Source organism: Eumetopias jubatus, unplaced genomic scaffold, assembly GCF_037043125.1.
Source record: "Eumetopias jubatus isolate StellerSeaLion01/CBP00866 unplaced genomic scaffold, mEumJub1_p1.0 scaffold_17, whole genome shotgun sequence".
Lineage (NCBI taxonomy): Eukaryota > Metazoa > Chordata > Mammalia > Carnivora > Otariidae > Eumetopias > Eumetopias jubatus.
The window spans coordinates 51,041,760-51,054,222 of NW_028274823.1; positions in this window are offsets into that span (position 1 = coordinate 51,041,760).

Below are 12,463 nucleotides of genomic sequence, written 5' to 3' on the forward strand. Positions count from 1 at the left end.
GCCCCAATTCCTTGGTTACTTAACTGTTGATTTTGTTTGGTTTGTTTCCTGACGTTTGTCCTGTCTCCACACCTGAGGGGTCATCTGGGCACCAGGCTCCAGGAGGTCAGACAAAGGCAAGCTCCTTTTGCCAGGCACAGACAGGTGGTGCAGGGGAGCTCAGGTAGGCTTCCCAGCAAAAGCGTGTTTGAAGTAGGCCTTGACTTATGGGAGGGGCTCAGGTAAGAGCACAGGAAGTGGGAGGCGGTCCCTGGTGACTATCAGAAGCTGGGTGTTCCATCTGTTCAGTGTCTGAGATAGCCTGTCTTCATGATGGGCTGGGTGGACCCAGTTGTTGGCTACCCCCTAAGTCCCCATCGCATCTTAAATGAAGAGATCCAACTCAATCCCAGTGGATGGTGGAGATTTGGTTAGAGACGTCTATCCTTCTTAGGTCCCACCGTCACTTGTTCCTAATGGACCTTTCTTTCAGGTGCCATTCATTGCTTTTATTCATTGAACAGCTTGCTCGTGCCGGGCACAGGGGAACAAAGGTGAATAAGACATGGTCCCTGTCCCCAGGAGCTCACAGTCTTGTGGGGAGACAGGCGTGCCAGCCGGCCACGCCATCAGTGCCTGGGCACCATGGTAGAGCTCTGTCGAGACAGCTCCCTGCCCTCTTGCCTTCTCCATGGGATGAGAGTTTTTCTGTGTGGTGCCACTCCCTGGGTTTAGAATGCTTTGTCCCTTTCCTCTGCTGAGCGTGGGGGATCGTTCCAATTCTGGGATTTTCCTGCTGTCCTGTTTATGCTGGACATGGGACAAGGACCCAAGGGTCAAGGTAGCTTGTCTAGTCAGGATCCCTCAGTGCGTCTGGGCAGAGGGCTGTCACAAGCAGGAGATGGGAGTGGGGAACTCCTGGAACAAAGGGCCAGAGTGGCTGGGGGCAAGTGTTGGAGCCCATCTCTGCAGAGAGAGCCCTTCCTCACCAGCGCCATTTGAGGTGTGGGTACTGAGGAGAGCACAAAGGTGGGGTAAGATGGTGGATTGCTTGGTTGGGGAAGGGAGTCCTTGTGGATTGGGTAAGTTTTGGTCAAAATGCAGTCAGCCATACTTAACATGAATCACCTTTAAAAATATATTTAATATAACATCTTATATTTAAGAAAATATATTTAATATAACATCTTCCTTTTAAGCTAAGAACTCAGGAGGCTAAGAGCCCCAGAGCCCATGATTAACCCCAACAGACATTCTTTACAGAAGGTGGAGATCAAATTCCTCACTCAAAAATGTGCCTCTGCACGTCAGCAGAGATGGGCTGTAGGGTTTGGAACATGGCCACATATGTAGGCCTGGTACAAAGCAGAAGCAGAGTTTAGATGCCAGCATCTGGTAGTGAGTCTTGGGTTTTTTTGGTTAGCAAAGAGTATTCTAAGGAAAAAGAACTGGATTGGGGGTAAAGAAATATTTTCTTTTTTTTTTTTTTTTTAAGATTTTATTTATTTATTTGACAGAGAGACACAGCGAGAGAGGGAACACAAGCAGGGGGAGCAGGAGAGGGAGAAGCAGGCTTCCCGCTGAGCAGGGAGCCCGACGCGGGGCTCGATCCCAGGACCCTGGGATCATGACCTGAGCCGAAGGCAGACACTTAATGACTGAGCCACCCAGGTGCCCCAAGAAATATTTTCTAATAGAAATGTTTGAAAATGGGGTAGGAATTTTTGAGAGGTCCTGATAGAGATTTAGATGGGAGTTCAAACACTGGATGGGAAGAGTAGGGGAATGATTAAGTTTCTTTGAGTTTCCCCAACCAATCTTAGGTTTAAAATTGAAATACTACATATAGTCTCGAGAGGATACTAATTTTACCACTACTAGAAGGGATTCCTTTTTCAGGATTATGCACTGGAAGCACATTCATCACCCTCTGTTGAGGTAATAAAGACTTCTGTACCTGACACACAGGGTTCTCATTCTAGGAGTTACCTCCTAATATAACAAGGAATATTTGTTCATTTTGTAAAGTATTCTCCTCATCAAATAATATTTATGAATAGAAATTGCTGTGCTTGCTGTTCTACAGAAAGGAAAATCTGCTTTCTAGAAGCTTGTGTTCTAAAATTCTCTTGAAGATGGAAAAATGTTTCATTTTTTTTCAAATTCAAATGTGTACCAGAAAGCTAGTTTTGGACTCAGGCATCTGAAGGATAGAGCCTGTGCTGGGAGCTGTGGGGGAGTGTTCAGAGCCTCCCCATCTCAAGTCCCTCTTCTCCTCCCATTTGCCTGCCTGGAACATGGGCTTGCCTAGCTGGTATTTGCAGGTTGTACTGGGCCGGGGGAGTGGGCATCACTCATAACCTCTGGACTGACCCTGCTATGTGGCTTGTGTAATGCATCATCCGGTTGACTTTTCGATGAGGGCTGACAGTGTGCCAGATTCTTTTCTGAGTGCTCAGGATGCCAGGGCCCTGCCTTTAAGATCCTGACAGCTATCTGGTGCTGGTGACGCTGGGAGGGTCCGTCACCTTCACCCACAGAATTTTGGTGGGCGCTCAGCCACCCTATAGTGTTTTTCTCTTGAGGTTGTAGAGGAGTATCCAACGGTAAAGCTTCAGTTTGGACTGTCCAATCAGGAGATCAGGAGGAATGTAGAAAAACAACCAGATGCATAACTGAATGCATCTGCTTTTCTCCTTTAGGTCTGAGACACTGCATCAGGAGCTAAATATGGCCCCAGCCCAGACTCAGGTCCTGGAGCGGGATGTGGAGTCACTGACACGTGTGTACAAGGACCTGGGTGGGAACCCATCTGGGCAAGACCCATCAAAGAGAAGGAGAATCGGAAAGGAAAGGGGATTGTTTTTTTATGAACAGCGTCCAGACATCCCCAGCAGTACACCTAGGTCCTAAAGAGTGAGCAAAATAAGCTTCAGCCAAGCAAAGGGATTGTCTGAGTACCATCATGAACAGCAACAGTCTGTTAGACTGAGATCCATAGAGGGCAGGAGACTTTAAGATGGGTCTACGGGGTGTCTTGGGGCCGGGAAGTCTTTTCGCTTTCTTTTGCTTCTTACGAAAAGTCACTTGAGGCACTCAACTTCTGTTTGAGGGGAGTCTAGTCACCAGGCTCTCTGCTGGGGTGGGAGGAGCTAGGAATACAAAGATGAACAAGGCATAGTCTCTGCCCTAACTCCTTGGGTGAGGCAGACATTACAAAACACGTAGAAATCACTACACTAGAGGCATGAACAAAGCCCTGTGGACGAGAAACTTCCAGGGAAAGTCTAGCAAAGCTTCACAGAAGAAGTGACATTTGAGCTAAAGCTTGAAGAGTCAAATTTGGCCATGCGGGGAGGTGGGTATGGGCCACTGGGGCAGCTGGATGAGAGATCTAGTAGCATAGAGGAGTGGGGTGTGTTTTAGACTTGGGCCCACAGAGCTGGGACCAAGGGCCTAGGAGAGAGGGGTGGAGGATGAAGCTAGACACAGTATGAGATTCAGAATATTCCATAGGAGATCATTTGGGAAGCTATTACAGTTTTAAAATGAACGTGGCAGCATCGAATTTTGGGGGGAGGGGTAGTTCCCAATGGATTGGAGGCGAGGGACGTTGGGTCAGACGAAGGAACCAGTTGAGAAGCTACTGGTAAGGCATGAATAAATCGAGTGTTCCTAATGATGACACCTCAGGGTGAAACTTGTTCAGAAATGAAATTTCTTGTGGATTCAGGGTGGCTGACAAATTCTTCTCCCTCCCTGGTTTCCCGGCCATGCTCGTTCTGGCCTATTTTCTTCCTTTATTTCCTCTTAATATTTCCTGATATATATAAGCATTAAAAAAGTGTCCTCTGAAAAATCCTGCTTTCATCTCATTTAAATTGATAGTGTTTTTACTTTCAAAATAGTTGCTCATTGTATTCTTGATTTTGTTTATGGTTGTAGGAGAGACTTTCAGCCTTCTGTTTAATAATGCTTGTCATCCATCTTGTTTTGATGTTGTTGGAACTTCAATTATTTATAACCTGGTCTGTGACTATGGCCACTAACGATTTCTGCATTTTGGAATTTGTGGTTTTCTCTGTGGTTTGATATTATAGTTATTGACTTTAAAAAAAATCATTGCATGCATATGGTAAAAACCCAAACGTTATGAAGAATATCCAGTTAAGATAGGTCTCCCTTGTTGATGCTCGGCACCCAGCCCACTCCCTAGAGACGGCCATGGCACCACAAAACTGGTTACATTTCCAGGATATTCTCCCTCGGAGACTACCTGCAAATAGCAACAAGCAGACATGTGCCCCAATTCCTTGGTTACTTAACTGTTGATTTTGTTTGGTTTGTTTCCTGACGTTTGTCCTGTCTCCACACCTGAGGGGTCATCTGGGCACCAGGCTCCAGGAGGTCAGACAAAGGCAAGCTCCTTTTGCCAGGCACAGACAGGTGGTGCAGGGGAGCTCAGGTAGGCTTCCCAGCAAAAGCGTGTTTGAAGTAGGCCTTGACTTATGGGAGGGGCTCAGGTAAGAGCACAGGAAGTGGGAGGCGGTCCCTGGTGACTATCAGAAGCTGGGTGTTCCATCTGTTCAGTGTCTGAGATAGCCTGTCTTCATGATGGGCTGGGTGGACCCAGTTGTTGGCTACCCCCTAAGTCCCCATCGCATCTTAAATGAAGAGATCCAACTCAATCCCAGTGGATGGTGGAGATTTGGTTAGAGACGTCTATCCTTCTTAGGTCCCACCGTCACTTGTTCCTAATGGACCTTTCTTTCAGGTGCCATTCATTGCTTTTATTCATTGAACAGCTTGCTCGTGCCGGGCACAGGGGAACAAAGGTGAATAAGACATGGTCCCTGTCCCCAGGAGCTCACAGTCTTGTGGGGAGACAGGCGTGCCAGCCGGCCACGCATCAGTGCCTGGGCACCATGGTAGAGCTCTGTCGAGACAGCTCCCTGCCCTCTTGCCTTCTCCATGGGATGAGAGTTTTTCTGTGTGGTGCCACTCCCTGGGTTTAGAATGCTTTGTCCCTTTCCTCTGCTGAGCGTGGGGGATCGTTCCAATTCTGGGATTTTCCTGCTGTCCTGTTTATGCTGGACATGGGATAAGGACCCAAGGGTCAAGGTAGCTTGTCTGGTCAGGATCCCTCAGTGCGTCTGGGCAGAGGGCTGTCACAAGCAGGAGATGGGAGTGGGGAACTCCTGGAACAAAGGGCCAGAGTGGCTGGGGGCAAGTGTTGGAGCCCATCTCTGCAGAGAGAGCCCTTCCTCGCCAGCGCCATTTGAGGTGTGGGTACTGAGGAGAGCACAAAGGTGGGGTAAGATGGTGGATTGCTTGGTTGGGGAAAGGGAGTCCTTGTGAGTTGGGTTGAGTCTCGGTCAGATGCACCACTTTGAGACAGGTCTGTCTGCCCTGAAGCCCTGGGGGAGGAGTTTCCCAAGGGCTCACAAATCTCGGTGGCTTGTGTCTTTTCTTCAGTTTTTAAAAGTCACTTCAGGGACCCCCAAAGGACAAAGACTACAAAAGGAAATGCTGAATGTGGGAACAGAAAATTATCAGTCTGCCTGAGCCATTCGGAGATGTCTTTACAGGGGAGCTGCCACGTTCTGGGTGAGGACCAGCATGGGTGGGCAGGGTGTGCTCTGCACTGACAGGGGCACGGGGCAGGGGTCAGTGAGGGCAGGTTGGTGCCAGTGGAGAGACCAGGAAGGAGCGGGAGGGGGGTGGGTAGGGATGGCAGGACTGTAGGGTGTAGAAGGGAGAATGCAGGATAATTCAGGCTGACAGACAGAAACGTGTTTTTTTTTTTCCCTAGAAGCAGGTCTAAGGATTGCACGGTGATGAGGGGCTTATATAGATTTGTAGAGAAGCTTATGCCAGGTTAGAGCTGATATTTCAGTTTGTCTATTTCAGAACTCAGAAGTGCTCTCCCCTTACCTTCTTACTTTCCTGCCCTATCTTTCTGGCCTCACTATCAGTAAACACTGTTTGGAAAGAGGCCAGGGTGTGTGGCTGGGAGGGGCCCACTCCAAGGGCAGGAGGGCCGTCCCCCAGAAAGTCTCAGTAGGAGGGGAGGGGAGATGGGGCCCTGGCCAGGACAGTCACCCTGCCAGCAGTAGGGAGAGGCCCTGAACCTGAGCCCACATGCCTGCCTGCTCTTTAGCCTGCAGGCCACCTCCTCCCTGGGGCAGCTCCAGGCTCTGCTGTCCAGGCACACAGCATCAGCGTTTCAGCGATGGCAGAATGTTCCCGGCGGCTGCCACAGTGGATCAGGCACGGAGAAGGCTTCCGGGGAGAAGGAGTTGCTGTTGCACAGCTGGGATAGCTCGTAGCTGCAAAGAATGGGGAGCAAATGTGAGCCAAGGGGTGGGGATATGTGTGTGGGCCATGAGAAGAGGGGCAGCGCCCTCAGTGGGACAGCTGATCCGGGGTCTCCCGGTGGGTCACCAGCCCCGTCACTGTGGGTGGAGAGCTCAGAGCCTCCCTACCTCATGTCTCTCTCTCTTCACCTTCTCCCACCTGCCTGCCTTGGAAGTGTTCTCATGGAGTTGGGGATTTGCTGGTTATCTTGAGCCAGTGGCGTGGCCGTCTCTCCCTTGCCTCTGGCCTGACCCTGCTGTGTTGCCCAGTTAATGCGTCCCCCAGGGACTTTTTCCTGGACACTGACAGAGTGCCATATTCTTTTCTGAGTGCTCAGGATACAAGGATATTGAATCAGACATGGGCCCTGCCCTTGAAATGCTGACAACCATCCGGTGATGCTGATGCCAGGAGGGCCCCTCACCCTCCACATGGTCATGGGGAACAGCCTCTGTTGAGACTGTGGAATGTGCACTTCATTGAGCAGCGGGCTCCCAGCAAAACACAGAGTCCTTGACTTACGCCACCCTTGTCCGCCAACCCTTCCACCACCCCACCACCCCTGGGGTTTTCGGCTTCCACGTGACTTAGGAGATCCTCAGTGGTCATTTTTGATCACACGTGGCTTTCCCCCTCTGAATGGACTTCAAATTGTAATCCCGACACACCTTTCCTCAATTCTCTACATCAACCATGATCTATTGGACAGTCAAGTGACAGTCATCCAATCAGAGATCATCTGCCTTGGGAACTAGTCATACTTTTTTAAAACAAACTGACTTTTCAGGTGCTTTCTCTCAAATATTGTTGGTGTATTATCAGAGAAGTGAGACTAGTTTTAATATTGCAAATATTGGCTGTAAGAAAGAGAAAAGCAAAATAGTGAAGTGGAAAGAGGAGAAGGCCAGGAATCAATGGACTTGTATTCGACTCAGTTCTGACATGAGTTGGCTCCCAGGCCTTTGCAACTGAGTATCATTTTCCTCATCTGTAAGCGTGAGGTTGGAAACAAATGTATATATTACTTATGGAATCACTTAGTGTAGTTTAAGTCTAAAATGATACATGGTCCTTCTCAGGGAGGGAAGGAACAAGATAAGGTAGCAAAGGGGCACACAGTTCTTCGGGCCTCATTCTGTGGCAGAACAGGAATGGTTGGTATCATACAGCAGGGGTATCTTGTAGCTGAAAAGAGTGGAGAAAAAAAAATACAAGCCAAGGGGTGAATTGCTTCTTTAAGTGTATTACCTCTTGGGACCATGAGCTCATCTTTAGGAGGCTTTTATCTGTGGGACCCCTGTGAGCCCTGACTTGTGGGTGGGTCCTGTACAGAGATACTTCATTTGCTTCTGCCAGGTAACCTAAGGATATCACCAGCCCAGTGTCAATTTTTCTAGTTCCCCAAATATGAGTGGAGTATATATTTAAACTCCAAAACCTATGAGTCCTAGACACTGGTTAAGAATTCTCTGGGGAGGCTTTTCTATGCAGAACCCAGACTAAGACAGATTCCCTTGTCTTCCTATGGGAACTTTTCTAATTTTCACTTTATCTGAGAGTAAGTATTGCTTTGAGAGAGTCCCAACTTTGTGTGAGGAGTATCTTACTTCCAACAGCCCCTAGCAAGTCCTCGGTCTCCCTTCTGTGTGTGGGCGTTGAAGACCAAGCTTTGTGAAACAGGGCCCCATGCTACCACATCCTCCCACCATAGGCAGCCAACAGCAGCTGCTTATGGAGTTCTCTGTTCTCTTGGTGTTCTGACCCAGGGGAATTTCCCTTGCCTTCTTGCAAGCTCCACTGTGCATTAAAATTAAAATTTATAAGTTGTACTTAGTATTTTCTAGGTGTTTTGCTGCAGGAAGCTCTTCAGGTCATCCTATCTGCCCCGATACCAGAACGGAAGCCTCATAGACATCAGTAGCATTTTACTTTTGGAAACAAGATCAGAACCAGGAAAAGGAAAATAGGATTTGCTCAAGTTAGGTAGGGGGCATGTGGGCATTCATCCTCAATATTTTTGTTCGCTGAAATATTTCATAATCAGTGAACGAAAAGCTCCTACTGCCTATCTGAGTTCCCGTTCCCATTTCCAATTAGGAGTAGCTTTAAGTGTGAGCAAGCTTCTCCCTGCAGTGAGGAGGGTAGGATTCTTCAGTGTGACAACCCTTCGGGGGTCAGGACCAGAAGCTTCACTCCATGCCTACTGGCAATAGAAGTTACAGGCAAAGCCCCTCGGGCCTCAGTCCCTCTGCTTATCTCAGGCTTCGTGGATGTGAGCTTATTCAGCACTTGACACAGGGAGTCCCATTCCACTGACCAAGACGTGCCCAGCTCTCCTTGCCTCGTGGGCCACCAGTCCATTGGTCTGGGGCATGGCCATTTATGAAGGGACCACACACTCGCAACCTCAGCATCATATTATGCCCTGGCGGCTGAGTGGGAACAAGTGGCAAAATTAACTCGATTGCTGCTTCTTCCTTTTTCTGATCTTTCCTGTCTTCACGTTATTCATGCAAGGCAAAGAAAACTTAAGAGCAAAAGGCAGCCAAGGAGACACAGTAACGGTAGTTCACATGGGGCTTCTCTGGGGTTACGACCATCTCTCAGGTATGCTTTTGAAGGGATGCAGTGAATGTTTTTTTCTTAAAAGCTTGAGATGCACCACTTGATGGGAAGGGAGATTAAGAGGGAAATCACACCCTGTGGATTTCAAATTGCCCTCAACTATGGCTCTTTTGATCTGAGATACCTAAAATTCATGTGTTACATTAAAATATATATTATACACATTCACATGGAATGTTCAAGAAAGGGCATTATGAAGCAAGGAAATGGAAACATACACTTCAGTGATAGAAGTTAAAAAAACATATAATGCGAGATCACTGATTAATTTTAAGGTCCCACAAAAAATAGCATTGGACAAGCTTACTGCCAAGAAAACGTCTTCAAGTTAGAATTTGGGAGTTTACATTTAATATCTTGGAGTTGCTGCCCATTCCTCCCTGGACCTGGTTGCTCCTTCTGCCTTGCCCACCTTGACTTGGTTTCCCCTTCCTTAGTTTCTAATGCTTGCTTCTTGTTGAAGCCATTCCAGATGGAGGGGACAGCCTGAGAAGAGTCAGGCAAGTGTGCCATGGAATCACACCACCTTCCCGGGGGCCAGGGTCCCTGCTTGAACACAGCGGCCATGGGGAAAGCTGCTTCCTCCTCCTCAGAGCCGAGGTTTTACTGGTCAAAGAGGATTTGCCCAATATCAGATCACGTACTTTCTATTAGATGAAGCTGGCTCCTACTTAGCTCTTAGGGCCAGGTCTGCCTTCCCCTTCCACTTTACTTATACAAACCCCTCCACCATTTAGGATTCAGATTCAGTCCCACCTCCTCTGGAATCTGGGAGCGTGGTGGCTCCCTAACTGTCCCTCCTTTCTTAGGGGTTTCTCCATTCTGCGAACCCCTCTCATTGTCTCCTACTACCCATTTTACTCAAGGACCCTTGGCCAGAGTACAGTTGTGGGCCCTGGAACACCATTCTCTTCAGACAAGTCCTTCAGGGTATCCACATGGTAAAGGGATCCACAGCTCAGTGGAGTAAAATACATTCTGGAAGACAACGAGGTGACAGATGTCATAGCCGAGAGCTCCCCCACTTCTGGGTTGTTCATTCTGTGCCCAGCAGACCCTGCCTTACTCAACTAGTTTCCCCTCTGTCTCTTCTCTCTTGAGAGCCTAAATTTAATTATCCAAAGGGAGGGAACACTTCGCCTCTTACACCATTTGACACCCAACACAGGGCTGGGTGTGGCGGAGGTTACCAACAAATGCGTGTTGAATGGATGGATGGATGGATGGATGGATGGATGGATGGATGGATGGATGCTCTGACTACCGAATGAGATTTCTCCATTCCTCACTTCCCAGGAGTCATGACCATCTCAAAATCCATAGTCTTCCATCATTTCAAGTCCAAATGTCTAAAATCCTCCTATTTTCCCCTTCAAATCTGCCCTCATTCTTGACCTTGGCATCTCCCTTCCTGGTACAGCTCTTCTCTAACACTCAGCAGAAACTCTAGTCATCTTGGAGTCCTTCCCCTCTTGGGCCCTAAACCACCAACCAAAGCCCATCAAGGTGGTTATTTCCATTTACTCCCTTCCACACAGCCACAACCTAGGTGCCAGCCCTTGTCCCCCAACCCTAGGCCTCTTGTAAAAAAAAAAAAAAAAAAAAAGCCCCCTGCTTCATTGCCTTAAAACAACACAGCTGGGCTAGTCTTCCCAAAACCTTTTATTCAGGTCACTCAGCGATCATGTGGGGGGAAAAAAAAAAGTCCATGGTTCCTGTTGCCAGTGAAATCCCATTCAGATGCCACGGGCTGCACTCAAGCCCTCCCAGGCTGACTAGCTGATTCCTTGCCTGTGTCTCTCCACCTGTGCTTTGCCAAGTTTCTGTCCAGCTGGACTGGTCTGCCCCGGGCTCCCTGGCAGCTCTCTGGCCATTCTTCAATTTCTTTGTTCATCCTGCCACACAGGTCTTTGCAAATCCTGCCCATCCTTCGAGGCTCACCAAACTCAAGTCCCATCTCATTAACACCTTCACCAGTCACTTTCAAGACCACAGGCTATTTACCCTGAAGTTCTTGGATCTTAACCTTTAGGGCCCCCCACTCCCCAGCTCTGGGCCTTATTTTGTATGTAACTTTGCATTATTTCTCTTAAAGATCTCCTGTTTTTGGAAACTTCCAGCCCACATAAAAGCTGCATGCGTCTCTGCTCCTGACCGTTGGTGGTAAACTCTTGCGTGCTGCTTCACTGACCTGTGGGACTGAGTGTGCTTGCCAGTGTCTTATTATAATAGGACTGGAAACACGCTCAGAGTTCACTCTTGGCTCCTATTTTCTTTACCTCCATTTGGATCAGATCCCCAAGAGTACGTTGCCATGTATTTTGTGCAAACCTTGTGAGCTCCTGGATGGAGCAGAGGCAGGGAAGCTTTTGTCCTTGGATCAAGGTACATATTGCTGGGAGGATCAAGTCCAAAAGGCTATGAAAAAGGACGCAGTTCGGTTAGGTAAGAGAAGTACAGAGTGCTCCTGTACCTGGCACTTGACCCTGCTACCCCCACATCCCAGCAGGTCATCTTGGCTATATGCTGCAGGGGAGGGGACAGCAGCTAGGCCTCGAGACTGACAGTAAGTGGGAGAGGCTAAACTTTGTCCTGGTGCCTGACTCACCACCCTCCAACCCTTGGACCCCTCCACAGCCAACTGATGAGGGATTTCTTGTGCTCCTGGTCCTGCCAGGCAGCTCCTTCCTGGCTTCCCCAGCAATGCATGGTCTGAAAAGAGGTCCAGATGCTTCCCAGGCTAACTTCCCAATGTGCAGGGCTCACTGCTTTTGCTTTTGTTTCTAAATGTCTCTGCCCGCAAATTGGAGTTTGTAAAATCAGTAAAAGCGGAAAATCCAGTTTAGACAATGTGCCCTGGATGGGCAGCAAAAGGGGAGCGGACTTGAGGAGAGGTCCCGCGAGTGTGGGGTCCTGAGGTTAGGCTTCATCAGCTTCAAGGCAAAAGCCTCGGGTCAACCTCCTACCTTTTGAGCTAAACTTTTCCTCATTTCCCTTGATTTGGAACCCCTCACTATCCTCTCTTTGAACTAAGAGTTCCCTTTGCTGTGGATGCTGACTCTCTGTTTCAAGTAGAAAGGAAACAGGAGAGGCTCTGGCTTGCTGCTTTGCTCAGGAGTCAGGAAATCCGTTTCCCTTCCTGAAGAACCGGTGCCAATGCTCCTCCTACTAGTCCAGGAGTCCGCTGTCCCCCCTGTGCTCCCTTCTCTGCTTTTAACGTGCTCAGAGCCACCTTTTGTGTGCACTTACTGCGGCCTCCTGAGGCTGATTCCTTGGGGGCACCTCTCCTCCCTTCCCACCCACCCCCTTTTGCCCTAGCAAGCTTTGGTGCTGTTCCCTTTTCATGTATTTACATAGGTCCATTGGAAGCTTCTGCTGAATCCCCATCTCATCATTCCTCATGCCCCCCATCTAGTCTCTTTGTGGGAAACCTGGGATCACCCCACCTGGGCACCCATGGTGGCAAAGCATTCTTCCCTTCAGGACTGAGCAGAAGGACTTT